The sequence below is a fragment of the Blennius ocellaris genome, assembly GCF_963422515.1.
Source record: "Blennius ocellaris genome assembly, chromosome: 19".
NCBI classification, from domain to species: Eukaryota; Metazoa; Chordata; class Actinopteri; order Blenniiformes; family Blenniidae; genus Blennius; species Blennius ocellaris.
This window is the reverse complement of record NC_137668.1, coordinates 23,145,612-23,160,865: the sequence shown is the minus strand read 5'-3', so window position 1 is coordinate 23,160,865 and position 15,254 is coordinate 23,145,612. Positions and strand designations below refer to the sequence as shown.

General features: G+C 46.3%; 1 protein-coding gene across 1 annotated transcript in view; it reads right to left on the bottom strand.

Moving 5' to 3' along the window:
* itgb1a (integrin, beta 1a) overlaps positions 1-12,384 on the bottom strand; it is a 33,814-nt gene extending 21,430 nt beyond the window's left edge. Inside the window, exon 1 of the mRNA XM_080514657.1 lies at positions 12,108-12,384. The gene's annotated coding sequence lies outside the window, so the exon portion shown is untranslated. The remainder of the gene's footprint in view (positions 1-12,107) is intronic.
* Between the last annotated feature and the right edge of the window lie 2,870 nt (positions 12,385-15,254).

The following is a 15,254-nucleotide window of genomic DNA, read 5'->3' as shown; positions in this document are numbered from 1 at the left end:
TATTATCACTGAGAAGTTTACAGAATAACCACAGAGCTCAATTGTGTTTGGGAAAGAGAGCAGACGAACACATAAACTGACCTCTTGAGCTCATTTTTTTTTTTTAAACAAGTTGGAGAAAAGTATCGGACTCATTTCCAATTATCCCCATCCAATCACAGTCTAACCCACAACCAACTACAGATGTTTCCCCACACAACTGGCGTTTCTGTCAACTCGGCAAAAAAAATATTAATTTGGGACGAGTGCACCGGTATAAACTTAGCAGAAGTACACGAGGTTAAATCACAATTTTCAATAACGCTATCAGTTCTGATTGCCGCTGGAATGTGAGCCAGTCTGAGCCGCACTTTGGAGGTTATTAATTCACTTAACAGCAGAACTCAACATTACAAGCGGAAGCATTTATTGCAGGATCATTGAAGTAACGAGCGGCTTTACTGTCTTGGACCGAGCGGGAAGGATTCGAGTTTTAACGAGTTCAGACTACCGGCGTCACCTCGTATATTTTCTGTTCACAATATTCCTGGTGCCAACAACCACTGAGCCGACTCATCGTACCATCACTAAGGTGTCATTTAAAGTCCGAGTGAAATGAAAATTCGACCTCCAAAACACTCTGGCTGTTGCTTCTAGGGACATTTTTATGCTAACTGGCTCAAGGGTAAAATGTTAAAACACGGCAATCTGCAAGAAAATAGCCGATAAACAGTGCTATTTTCTTGCTAGGCGGAGCTTCTGACAATAATAGAGTGATGTCACGAGTTGTGCACGTGCCCAAGTTGTGTTTACATTATGGCGGATCAGAGTTTTGACCACGAAGAGGCTGAATTTGACGATATTTCATCATCATCATCATTTCAAACCCAGTGATTGATGAAGAAGACACAGAAGGTGGTTCTGCCATCGGTGACCCCGTCTGGAACATGTTTGAGGAAGCAGAAGACGCTTCGTCCTCCATTCGTCCTCGTCTCCTCGCCTCAGCAGCCGCCAGAGGCTCCTGACTTTTGGCAGAACGACCGGCTTCCTGGATCCAACATTTCGAAGTGCTTTTCCGACTGCGGAATCACCGAAGATGAGTCCAGGTATTACTTGATCGTCTACTAGCCGCCCGAGCTAGCGGCTAGCCGCACGAGCTAACGGCTAGCCGCTCCCGCCGCCTGTGCTCCTTTTCTCCTCTCTCGGTCTCTTCCAGGCTCAATCTTTCGTCAAGGCTCATAAAACACCGACTATAACTTCAAAACACTGTTAAAACTTCGATATTTAAGAAGGAAACAAGCCGATATAAACACAACAGATCGAGATCTGCACAACTCTTGACGTCACGCTCACGAAGAAGGATTCCCCCGACTTCGTCGGCTGGAGATTCAAAATTCAAATAACTTTGTTATGCAACAGTGGTGGGGCAGAGTCGGAGGAACCTTAGAAGTAGTAGCCCAACTATCGTTTTTTGCAAAGTAGTGTTTTACATTTTACTAGGCCTTTAAAACAATCTTACACGAGGAAGCTCAATTTGATTGGCGATTGATTGGTTTGCCACTCCTCCGGTCAACAGGACTTTAGTGAAACTGGAAACACGAGGCTGTTTCACCAAGAGTCCTGTCAGACTGCAACTGTAACTTACTTCATAGTATTCCCAACTGTTTTGCCAAAAACAAACTTAGAGATCAGCGTTTTTGCTCAAGGACGCTAGCAGAAGGTACGATAGGACACCAAACCGCCAGTTCTGTTTGCAAACCGTCTCCCTTAAGAAGGTCTGCTGAGGTTTCGGAACCCCCGACGGGAAAACATGTGGCGGAGCTTAATTGAGCCACACAGACCGAAGCCTGTGTAGGGCCGGATTTACACTCCTTTAAGAGCGGCGAGCGCCGAGAAGCACTTACGCCACAAGCGCTGCCATGAATGACGAAGGACGGCGGGGGTAAACAGTCTGACGTACGCAACGGCTGGAAGCTTAAGAGTCAAGGTGCTTTTCTTTGTTTTTGTGGCAGTGGGCCTGCGCTCTCCCCTCACTCACAACGGTTGTTCTTCCCCCCCGGCCGTGAAAAGAAGGAATGGAAAAGTGAGGAAAAACAGGAAAGGGTGGTGGCGCGGCTCGGAGGGAAAAGGGGCAGCAGCCTCGCGCCCAAGGGAAGGGACCTCAAAGAGCCTCGTTGCTTCTGCCGAGTCAGCCGTTTAGTCGCCGCTAATCCTCTAGACTTTATCTGGACGGTACTTCTGCTCTAAAGAAAACATTCCCTTTTGCAGAAGTAGATTAAGTGATTACACGCGGGGATGAGGCGCCGTATAGGTTCTATACTGTAAAAGAGGAGGGTTCTCTCCAGAGAGATCTCCAAATTCCCATCCTCTCTTCTTTATATCCCTCGTTTCCTTCCCTCCCCCTCATATTGCCCCCCCCCCAACCAGTTACCCCTCTGACTCCTCATACCCTCCCTCACGGCGAGAAGCAGGGCAGCACGTCTGAGCTCCGGAGCTCGAGCCGTCCGACAGAACTGAAGGAGAATACCAAACAGAGTCCGTCTGTGTCTCCGAACGTCCTCCACCCCTCCCCCCCTACCCCACCACCACCCATCCAGAGGACCCTTGTAGCAGACAAAAGAAATGAATCAGGCCGCCCTCTGAGAGCCTGACAGCGGGTCTGATCCTTAAAGTGTTCCCACTCGCCGCCCCCTCATCGCCAAAAGAGCGTCTGCGTGATCGATAATACCAACGAGACGGACGCTCACGCCTTTGATCTTTCGGCGTGACTTTGCTTTGAAGACGTCGATACCGGCGCACGATCCCCTTCACCCTCCGGATTTTTCCACAAGAGAGGCTGAAGTACTCCGAAGGATCGCGATAAAGGCACCAACGACTAGAAATGTCAACATAGTTTCCACATTACAAGAGCGATCCGGCCTTCTACTCGTCCGCAGGAATGGGGGGAAAACTGCGAAAAGTGAGTGGGAGTGGAAGGAGTGAGCCAGGGTGAGCCGTGCCAGCGAGTTTTCCATCACATCTGATCCAGTCTGCACTCCCTGTTTTTTTTTTTTTTCTCCCCCTCAGTCGCAAAAGATTTACAGGTATGCATCAGTGACGTCAGCTTCGATTTCCTGTGAGAAAAAAAAAATGTTCTGGTGCTGCTACAGTGAGGATCCCGGCAGAATACAGGAAGTTAACCTGCTGAGACCATTAAAGTTCACAACCTTCCAAAAGTCACTCTTTCAGGTACAAACTGTGATTTAGAGCTTTCCCAGACAAAACATAAATAAATGGCGATTGTTTGTTGTGGTCTGATGTGGTCCAGCTGGCCGTTACCGAACACCTTCTGAGATAATCCTCTCCAGTGTCAGAAATCTAGACTCACCGCGACACATCTGCTGCTATTAGCACCCGGGGCTAATCGGCAACCAGCAGAGAAACGGAACCAGGGAATATCAGAGCCGTCGCTCTGCAGGTTGCCGCTGAGGTGCAACCGTTGCCCTCGCTTTCCTTTTTTTTCTTTCCGAGCTTCCATACCTATAGATGCCAAACGACAAATACTAGATTCTTGGTACATGGACGATAATGTTCTCTTGTATTGACGTACGTTTGTAGAGATCGACAATGTTCAGTATCCACGTGTTCCCAAGTGGATGAGATCCATGTTGCACAGTGTAACGTGTAATAAATAAACTAATAGGACAAATGAGGAGTTATTCAACTGAGTTTACACTTGTGATGCTGTGTTGTGTTTTTTTTTTCTCCATCAAAATGATTAATGGACACTTTAATGATGCAACAGAAATTTGACCACATCCACAAAAAAAGCTGTGTGTACCGGCTGGAAATATAAATATGTAGTCAAGATGGCTTGAAAAACACACGTGTTCATTTTGACAAATTAATTATCCGATTCCATTCCTCGGCGCACCGGCGAATCCTCACGTGGAAACCAGCTGAGACGCGTCGCGGCTAACGGATGAGCTGCATGAAACAGATCAGCGCTTGGCTCGCTGGATGGAAAGTTTCCATTTGGGGAAAAAAAACAAAAAAACACACCATGATTGTATGTTATAAAAAAAAATCTTCGGTATCACCTGAACGTCAAACCCGCCAAGCATTCACAACGAAATATTGTAAACATTAGAATATAAATTGTTTCAGACATTTTGAAGCAGTTTCGGGCACGCTTCCCCGGAGACCCACAACCACGCAGTTTATTGGAGTAACGGCGGTAAGTAGCGGCGGACGGAATTCCGATCGTTATCCGCAGCCCTGCGGAGAGCTCGCTGTTCTTGAGATGTCGGCTCTGCTTTTCACACAAAACACTCAGACACACATGTTCCGAAGCCTGCCAGCATTCCCCTTGTGTGTGAGAGAGGCTAAAGATACACTTCTGTAGGGGTGGAGGGGCAGGAGGGGTAGGACGGGGGGGGGGGGGGGTTCAGCCTGAGAGGGACTGTCTGGCAGTCCAAGGCAGAAAATCTATAACACTTAGGCAGCTGGTTTCTTTTTTTTTCTTCCTGCAGCCGGATTTGATTCGAGCTGCACTGGGTTCGCGTCAACTTCGCATTTTTGTCGTCGTCGCACAGCAGATGAGCAGAAACAATCCGAGGCGGAACCCGCAAAACCTCTGGGAGGCGCCCAAGCCTGTGTCCCGAGTTGCCGGCTCTGCGTTGAAAATAGCAGTGTGGCACTAACAAGTTATTTCTGACTTGTCCTCAACACCTGGCCTCAGCAATCACACACACACACACACACAAAAAAAAGTGGAAGTCACAGGAGACATGTAATAAAATCAGGCTCTTTTATGGAAGGAAATAAATCTGATTTTATACAGAAATGGCCGGATCAGTAAGAATAATGTAGAAACCAGACGCCCAAATGCGTCGTCTTTGTTTTGATGCAGAGAAGTACAAGTGCTAGAAATCCGATCTTTCATGATCCATTTTTTTTTTTTTAAAAAGCTCCAGCACAACGTTCTTTGTCGGCTGTCCAAATCTGAAGAAAGATCTGAAATCGTCGACGCGGCAGTATTTCCGGACACGTTCATGTTGGCAAACGCTTGTTGCTCGTCAAGACGCTCACGCAATTCAGCCTCACACTGTCCCGACGCTCTAAAACAGCATTGCTTTTATTAAAAGGAGTCAAACAAGAGTCACTTTTTTGACCCTCTGTTGATGTTCGACGCCACCGGTTTAGGTCTGTATCTTTGTTTTGCGAGGGGAACCTGTAAAACTCTACGGAGCCATCTGCTCCACCGGGCAAGGGGATCCTACGAAGTCGAAAGAGACACGGCAGCAGCCTATACTAATCCCTGAATCTTGCGACGGCCAGATCCCAGAGCTCAGTTTTTGGAGCTTGGACGTGCTACGCTTGTAACGCTCTCCCCACAACTCCCCTGCAGTCGCCGAGTCGGCCCTTTCCTTTGCTGGAACACAGGAAGCTCCGGCTCGATCACACAGGAAGTCTGTATCAAGATGTCTGGCAGCCGGCCAGATCTCTGTCCCGAGGCCATCAACCATCACATGCCTGGAAGTACAGCGTGGAAAAAAAAGAAAACGGAGGAGAAAGGGAGATGAGACTGCGCCGCCGCCTCCTCGCGAAGGGCTGAAAAGCGGCGCGAGCTGCCAAAACGGCAGCATATTGTGTTTGTGAATGGAGCGTGACTGATCTGAGCCCAAAGCAGGCCGTCACTGTAACATAAGCAGACATGAACTGTCTGGGACGGGCTGCAGAAAATCAGGGACAACACCTGTGCTGCTGAAACGGTGGAGGGGGGGGGAGCCACTGGGCGACAGCACAGCAGTTCGCAACCTCCCGAGGAAGATTTGCAGCTGTGAAGTGATTAATGAAAAGTCTGTTGGGAAGGAGACGACAATAAACACTGCGTCTCCAGAGCGGGTCGTTGCGGCGGTCCGTCAGCGGGATGGAGGGCTGCTACCGCTGCCGGGAGTTCTGCAAATTCTATCTGTATTTATAGAAAACGGAGCTCGTGCCCTCGAGAGTCAACGCCACAAACGTGGTTGAATCAATTAGTGGCACAATCACAATAAGCTCGAGCACTTTAAATAATAACCAGGGTAGAACGATGGACGACGAGATGGACACTAAGAACAATGTTTGCCTCCAGAGAGTCATGACTCCTCGTCCAGATTCTCCTGGGATTTGGTGGTTTTATAGTTGACAGTCCCCAGAATGTATGTATTTTTCCAGCTTTTTGCAAGAACTACTCACCCCAATTCTATGAAATCTTAAGGGATGATTTGTCATCATCCAAGGACCAATCAATTAGATTTTGGGACATGATCGACTAACCGTTTCCGAATAAATCCCCCAAAACTTCGGAAAAGCAGATGGGAGAGGCACCCCATGGAGGAGATCAAAGGAGATCAGCGTCTGTTGCCATGGAGACGCTCCCTACTCAGTGTTTCACACGGTGATGTAGCAACCTGCCCGACAAAGTTAGCATTGATATGAGTCAATGGCTATCCTGCTCGTGATGCTAACTCGGTTCCGCAGACAAAAGTCTGCGCTGCAGCTCGTGTTAATTTTGAGCATTTTGCACAAAAGCCCCCACTAGTGGCCCAGCAGGTAAACCTCATTTTCAACGTTTCTGCATTGCCCATGTAAAACGGACATCGTTTTCAAAACGTTGCTGCGTAAACCCAAAACCTTTCCAAAACAAAAATTGCAAAAACAACGTTTTCACTTGACGCATTTCCACGTAAACGGCGTTCTAACTTGACATCATGACGATGACTTTTATTAGAACTGCTTCTAGTGACGTTTGTTGAAGGGGTCCTGATTAAACGATATTGTTCACGATGAAAGAGTCACCAGTAACATCTCTGTGGCCTGATGGTGGCGCTAGCTGGAGATTTGTTGCGATACATCCGGATATGGAAATTGTTTTGGCAAAGATCTCAGGGGAATCTATCCAGTAGCTGTGGAAGTAGTTCACTATCACACCGGGACACGAGGTGGCGACGTCCGACAGAAGCCAGACACTTCACACGTTCGTGCAAGAACGGTAGCAGAACGCGTGTCGAACAGTAGCGTTGAAAGTGGTGCGTCAGCTTCCCCTCATCCGCTCTGCTACACGTCAGGGGGGAGGGGGGGGGGGAATTTGGTCGTGGACGCCTCAGTTGTCTTTGAGCCGAGGTCATAACGCTTTGAAACAGGCATGTTAACGACACTCAGATGTCTTCCATTAGGCCCCAGACTTCACACTTGAACCGGAGAGGCTGAAAGCAGCTCGTTGCTAACACACTACGCACCGCGCAGACACAACCTGCCATGTGCCATGCTTCATTCTCTGGATTTCGTCCGGTCTTCCTTTACGTTTGAAGACGTCCGTTACCGAGAAGCAGCGCTCTGGGCACGTCTGATTCACAAATCCGGGAACCCCCCCCCCCCCTATCGCTAATGAGCTTCTTTTAAAAAGAAGGCCTCAATGTATGAAGCGGCGGCATTATACTGTGCTTCTGTGTCTGAACTGAAGGCTCGCTGGTGACTCGCTTAACACCCCTGAGACATGAGCGACGACCAGGCGGCCGCGCGAGAACAGAGTTCACATTGTACCGACTTTACAAGGGGCTTGGACGCAGGCGTATCGGTCGACAGTCACGAATGACCCAAAGTATCAAACTTCAAAAAGTTCCTGAACCGCTCAAGTACAAATAAACACACAGAATTATAGCTATTTATTAGGACCAAATAGACTATTGCACTGTTTAGGAGTTGAGGGTTTCTGTTGACTGTGTTTGGATGAAAATGTCTCAGACACTCCGCAGACTGAATGACTGACTTCAGAAATCTAATAATTAACGTGATTCGGCGCAGAACCAAGGAGGACAGAAACGTCTACACACAAAGTTCCACACTTCTACAGAAATAATTACCTTTTCGGTGTTATAACTGCTCGGGCACAAATACGCAGAGAAAAACCAAACAAGTCTGACTGACAACCGACGATCCCAGAAATATTTTGGTTTGACGACATGACAAAATGGAAAACGTTGGTTTTCGGTGTCGGTTTACAAGACAATGGTGCTCGGAGTCACTGCAAACGCAACTTTTTGAAAATGCTCAGACTCTTTGGAAAAGGGCAAAAAAATGCAGGACAAAAAAATGCAATAAAAAAAACATGGAAGTTTTAAAGCCGAGAGTCATCGTCTGTCCGTACGGATGTCTTTTGTACTTTTGTACTGTTTTGTACATTCCAACTGCATCGTTTTCAGCAATCCGTCCGTTGCCGTGTGAACCGACACCGTTTCTCAAAACTTTGTGCTGTAAATGTGAAATTTGCAAAAACGATGCGTTTTCACTTGAAACGTTGCCGTGGAAACGGGACCTCAATCACTGCCGGGGTTAATTTGATGGTAACTTGTTAGCTAAGAACTGGGAAATTCCCACGTACAAGGCCCAGAACTACAAGAAATTGTACAGATTTCAATTGTTTATATGTGCGTCTTGTGTTGTTTGCAAACTCCAGAGTTTTAGCTGAAGGAAGTTTGTCCATTTTCACTTTTACCGCCACGACTTTCCCAGTGGGATTTTCCCAGGTTTTTGTTTTGTTTTTCTTTCACCTCGATATCAAACCATCCCAGCTAAAAAGACCGTTTGTTTTGTGTGCTGTTCCTGTCCCCTCTGCTCATTTCCTGTCACCAGTCTCAACCCCAGCACACACACACACACACACACACACACACACACACACACACAGGACTCGTACCAGGGGAGTATTCCAACCCGACACCACGCCCCAGTTTTCCACTCTACTATAATGTGGGTTTCTGTAATCCCGGTGCTGCCAGTGAAAGCCGGGCCAGCGTTGTTGAATAAAGCCACATTTCTTTTCCCGGCTGCCCGGAGCCTTTTCGGAGCTCAAACATCGACCGACCGCGACAATAATAAACACAGTGTGAACGGGAGCGCTGCTACTATTTACAACCGACGCAACGTGTTCAGCTCAGGGGGGGGGTGTGGGTGTGGGTGTGGGGGGTGGGGGGGACGGGACCTCGGAGAGCAGGGGTCAGCTTTAACCACGCCATTCCTCTCCCGCGGAGAGGAGGCTGTTTTTAGAAGCAGGGAGCGCCTTCCAAAAAAGGCCCAGAAGAATTTTTAAGTTCAACGTGGAAAGAGGAAACGAACAGCGAGAACAGGAGTCTGAGACCTCTTTAACCAGTCTGTAGTAAAACATTCATGTTTTGGGGTTTGTTTGCTTTTTTTGCACACCAGATAACCAAAAGGCAACTCTTAGTAAGCTATCCGTGATTATATATGAATAATTAAAAAAAAATAGGGAAAGTCACTGCTGTGCTGATAAAGCTGGATTAAAGTATGTTTTTTTTTTATCTGTGGACAGAAACAACAAATAAACATATACTAAAAGGTCTAAAACTAGTTATTCGCAGCTCAAATAAAAAGTAAGGAAATGTCCTAAATCGATAAAACCACAAAATTGATTAACATCCAAATCATTTAAAAGTTACAAAAATTTAAAAAAAAATGTTAATAAAAAAAAAAAAATTGAGGGGAATTCACACACAATAAAAATTATTAAAATACTAAAATGTAAATTGAAAATGATCTAAGATTGAAAAGAAATTCAATTAAAAAAAAAAATAAATCACTCAAATAAAAAAAATATATACATCAAAAAATAATCACAATATTTGGAAAAAAATTAATAAAATTGAAAAAAGGAATCCACCAAAATTGAAAAACCCAAAAAAATCTAAAATGGTAAAAATTGCCAAAACTTGAATATGGAAACCAGCCAAAATGGCTAAAACAGCTAAATTCACCCAAAAAGCTAAAAAGAAAAAAATTCTTTTTTACAAGGTTCACTGTTCTTAATTGGAATTATGAACTACCATAAAAGGAACCTACGATCAAGATTTACATCTGTTGTAGAACTATATATACCCGCGATATTTAAAGCCGTCATTCTCATAACACCACTTGTTCAATCGCCTCATTAAAACTCAGTCGCAATGTTTCTCTGCAGGAAGTCCTAAATGCATGGAAACACAATTTAACCTTTCGTGACCTTTCAGAACAAATAAATTGTGCAAAATATGAGATCGGGAAGTCGCGGAACAAAGGAAGCTTGACAATCGTTCACAACAGCTGGATAAAGTCGGGGAAACCTTCAGGATGCAGGCGAGGCCGCGGCGGTCAGCGACGGCTAGCGAGCCAAGTCGGCCGAGTGGGCTATGTGGGCCAAGTAGGCCATGTGGGCCACGTGGGCCACCGTAGCAAACAGTCGCCCCTCCGGGATTCTGTGCTGGAGGTAAACGACTCTAACAGACGATTATTTGTCCCACTTTGCACCTCCGAAGGGCCGGAGCGTAGAGCATGTGTCGCACGCCGCTAACGCGTACATTCATCACTTCAGACCCGGAGGGACACACACACACACACACTCACTCTCTCACACACACACACACACTCTCACACACACACTCTCACACACACACTCTCACACACACACACGGAATCAAAGACTTGCACATTCATCACTTCCGTCTCAAGGCGACGAGCTCACACAGAAGGTGGACGTCACTTTCGGGCCAGGAAACGGACACACACACACACACACACACACACACATTCCCGACAGACGTCACATGTCCAGGAGGAAGAGGAGGAGGAGGAAGAGGAGGAGGAAGAGGAGGAGGGTGTGGCGCTCATAAATCAGGTGGGATCCCGGCTCCCTTCAAACAGCAGCTGCTCCCCGGGGGGTGGCGGCGGACTCGGGGGTCACTTCAATTCAGCTGGTGGCTCCTAGCTTCCCCTCCTCCTCAATTAGCCCCCACCCCCTCCTCCTTCTCCTCCTCCTCCTCCTCTCCCTACCGTCCTCCTCCTCCATATCTCCATCCCACATCTCATCTCTCCCCTTTGTCCCGGCTTTCCTTCCTGCCTCCATTACCCTGATTAAACCTGGGCTCAGCTGGATTTATAGAGACGTCCTCCGTGCCTCTGGAAGAGGCTACGCTCTTAGAGACGATCGATACCGAAGACGTAGAGGACGGCTGCAATGTCGGCGGCTTGCGAACGACGCAGGTGCGTGACGTCGTCACGCAAACGGTCGTCAGGCGAACAGCAACGGGATGGTCGATCCGGCCAATGAGATTCTTAAATATCGCTGGTTGGCGATCGTCACTGGCCAATCAGCAGACGGCTGCGTTGTCGCTGGTCCTTATGAGACCCGTTCCGTATTGCTGGGTACCTCGAGGGACGGGCGACGGAAAGTCCTAACAGGTGGTTCGGTACTAGCCACAACTTTAATCAGTGGGGGGACGCAGGGAATCCTGTCGCACTGCGTCCAGGCACAAGTCCATTGGTCCAGGACATCAGTGATGTAGACTCTATAGTGATCCAGACTCTAGAGGACACCAGTGATCTAGGCTCTAGAGGACACCAGTGATCCAGACTCTCGAGGACACCAGTGATCCAGACTCTCGAGGACACCAGTGATCCAGACTGATCCAGACTCTGTAGGACACCAATGATCTAGACTCTCTAGTGATCCAGGCTCTATAGGACAACAGTGATCCAGACTCTATAGCACACCAGTGATCCAGACTGATCCAGACTCTATAGCACACCAGTGATCCAGACTCTATAGGACACCAGTGATCCAGACTGATCAAGACTCTATAGGACACCAGTGATCCAGACTGATCCAGATTATATAGGACACCAGTGATCCAGACTCTCTAGTGATCCAGACTGATCCAGATTCTATAGGACACCAGTGATCCAGGCTCTATAGGACACCAGTGATATAGACTTTATATTGATCCAGACTGATCCAGACTTTATAGGATACCAGTGATCCAGACTCTCTCTGTAGACCTGATCCCATCTCATTCCACATCTGAGTGGAGTGGTTGGACCAGACCAGCAGCCTGTTGCAGCCACTCGATGATGAGATGAGATGAGATGAGATGAGATGAGATGAGATCCGCGGTGGACAAGAACAATCAATCACACGAACGTGACACAGAAATCACGGTTTCCCCAAGACAATTTAAATAAACTTTAAGATACACGACATGACAGTGAATTAACAAAACAGTGACAATAAAACCCGCTGTTGTTGTTGTCGTTGTTTATTATCTTGTGTCGTTTACCTTGGCGTTGTGAAGCGGTCCTCCTCGCCCGGCTCCCTGTGACGACCCGCGGACGGACACTCGCTCTCTGCCCCGTTGGCACACCGGGAGCCGCTTTCCACCTCCAAGAGAGTCACCGGGGCTTCGTCCCGCTGCTCATCCCCGCCTCGAAGCGCCCTCCTCGGACAAAACGACCCGCGGCCGGTGGCGGAGAGCGAACAGAACCGGGGCTGGAGGTCAGGGGGGCCGCGGTGCTTCCTGCTGCGGCCGGGCGGACTCTTCTCCTCGGACTGACTGCGAGCGCACACCCGCGGAGGACCGAGGCTCGTGCACGAGCCGCGGGGGCGCGCCGCGGAGGGGCACGGCGACGCGCGGCGGTTCCGGTCCAACTCTTCAGAATAAAAATGTTTCCTTATCGAGAGTGCGACTTTTTTTTTTTCATGTTTGTTTTTTTTTTATTATCTGAAACACATGAGCAGACAAAATGCTAACTTTTTAAATCAACTTTTACACTTAATGAGTTTTATTAAAATTAAAACCAAAGTAACTCAAACTGCAAATTTTCTTTCTTTCGTTCTTTCTTTCTTTCTTTCTTTCTTTGCTCTTGTCTTTTCTTATATCCATAATTTTTTTTATCGCTTAATGACAATATTAAGAGAGATAGAATAATACATCTTCAAAAAGACCTTTACGACAAATAAATAAATAAATAAATAAATAAATAAATAAATAAATAAAAATAAATAAAAAATAAAAGCAGGCGTCACCTGATCACCATCAAAGCTTAAACTAACACCGTTGGATTCATTGGTTTTATTTTGAAAGCAGATGACAACGTTTTCCTTTAATTTGGCTCCGGGTGACGTAATTTCAGGAGCCCCCCCCCCCCCCCCCCACACACACACACACACACACACACGCACACTAAGATCAGTGACTATTTATACAGACACGTTTACTGGAATATCAGTCTGAGTCAAATAAAGACCACATCATCATCATCATCATCATCATCTTCATCGACCTGAATAGCATCTGATAACATACATACCGTACTTATGCATAAGTACACACACACACACACACACACACACACACACACACACACACACACACACACACACACACACACACACACACACACACACACACAAAACTACCATCCATTACAGCTGTTGAGGTTTTTTTTCCAAGAGGGTAATGATTGTCTTTTACAGAATCTCGACTCACAAAACAAACAAACTGCAGACAAACTATAAGAATCGAAGACAAACAGCTCTGCTGTAAAACATAAATCTCAAGATGATCTTTACATTTTCTGACACACGCAATGTAACCGATGCATAAAAAGAAAATTAAAGATGGCGGGAAGAGTTATGGGTTCCCTGAGTGTCAGAGGTCCCATAAAGCACACAGAGACAGCGACTCTCCAGCTCCTGGATGACTCTCAGTATAAATAATCAAACCACTCAGCCATTTATTTGCTTTAAACTTAGTGGAAAGTTACTTCTGCCCCGGCACTTTGGGGACGTGGTGGAAAAAAATGCGAGGAAAAACAAGACGATCGGGGGGGGGGGGGGCCCGAAGATCCTCGAATCCTCGAATCCTGTTTAGTCTCGGGGGAGTGTTTACAGGGGAATGCGGCTCTTTATCTCCCTGAACTCCGGCGGAGTTTGGGGTCGAGAAGCCGCTGCAACTGCAACAAGCCCAACCCTGCCCTACATGTCTCACATGGAACTAGTTTTAGATTCATCTTTATTTATTTCTGGTCCCCACAAGCTGAAAACCCAATCCAATCTAACGATTTCACTTCTATTCTCAAGACTTTAGAGGTATAATCTGTGCCATTTATACCACCTTTGCTCATTTTGTGGCTTTTTTGTGTGTTTTTTTTTTAAGTCTCGCTCCCACTTTTCTTCTCTATCAATAGATTTCTGTCGACTCCCCTACTAAAGGCATGCACAGGGACTCAATGCACCACCTGGTGGTGTGTAATGGCATTGCAACGGTTGTGCAAAGGCGGGATAGTTTGTGCATAGCTGGTTTGTTCCAAATTTTTGGAGACCTACTTGTCACAACTATAAATTGTAAATTGATCTCACTTCTATATATCTAAAATCTAAGAAGAAGGTTCTTACTCTGGGACATTCCGACATAAGATGGGGAATCAAACTGGCAACCTTCACGTTGAGAGACAGTCTACTCTAACCAACCACCGAGCTTCTGCCGCCCCCTGGAGGGAAAAAAAAAAGGCAAAATAACTTAGTTATGCAAGTGGAGGGGCGTTGATGAGGACCTGATTTCATAATTATCTTAACTGGATTCATTTTGCTTTTGCTCTCCAGGGGGTATTTTTGTTTTTTGAAAGTTTGGGTTTTCCTGCCCTCGATTTTGCCTGGCAGGCAAAAAGAGCACTCAGATTGAGGAGAGTAAGAGCTGAAGACACAGGGACATTGACATCGTGTCCTTGTCGTCACAAATCTCTGCTGAAGCTGCGTGTTTTTCACCGGGTGAGAGGAAGTGGACACGATGTTTTAGATATGTGACACTTCCTGTCAGAGGAGATGCAGAACATGCAGACAGGATGTGACCCAAACGCCGCCGCCACATTCCTTTCCCACTGAAAACACCTCCTTCTGGGACTAATATATAGAAAACTATTCGCAATTTACGATTTACAATCTTCACAAATAGAAAACAAAATCTACAAGTTTTAGAGTCAAAGTGGGGAAATGAAAGATTTACTCAGTATTACTCACCACACTGTTTTTATTATTTCCGCCTATATCAGTAGTTTAGAACTATTTTAGATACTACTGACTCAGTATTGCAGTTTTGATTAATGGTTTTATATATTTAATATGTGGAAATCTGCCGGGAACTGTACATTTTCGATTTTTGAATTGTTTTTAAATGGAATTTCCTTTTCCATCTGTACAATTTGGACCATGTCGCTCACTTTTATACATTTAAAATCGTAAATAAATCACATTTATAACTTTTTGGTTCATTTTTTTCGCAGAGAAATGTAATGATTTACTCAATATCTGTTAAATGAAGTCAGGATTTTCATTGTAAACTGAATCGGTTGACAAGGAAATAAACCGTTTTCAAAGTAACTTGTAATTTGAGCAGAATATTTAAAAAACACAGTGATTCTTTTGTAAA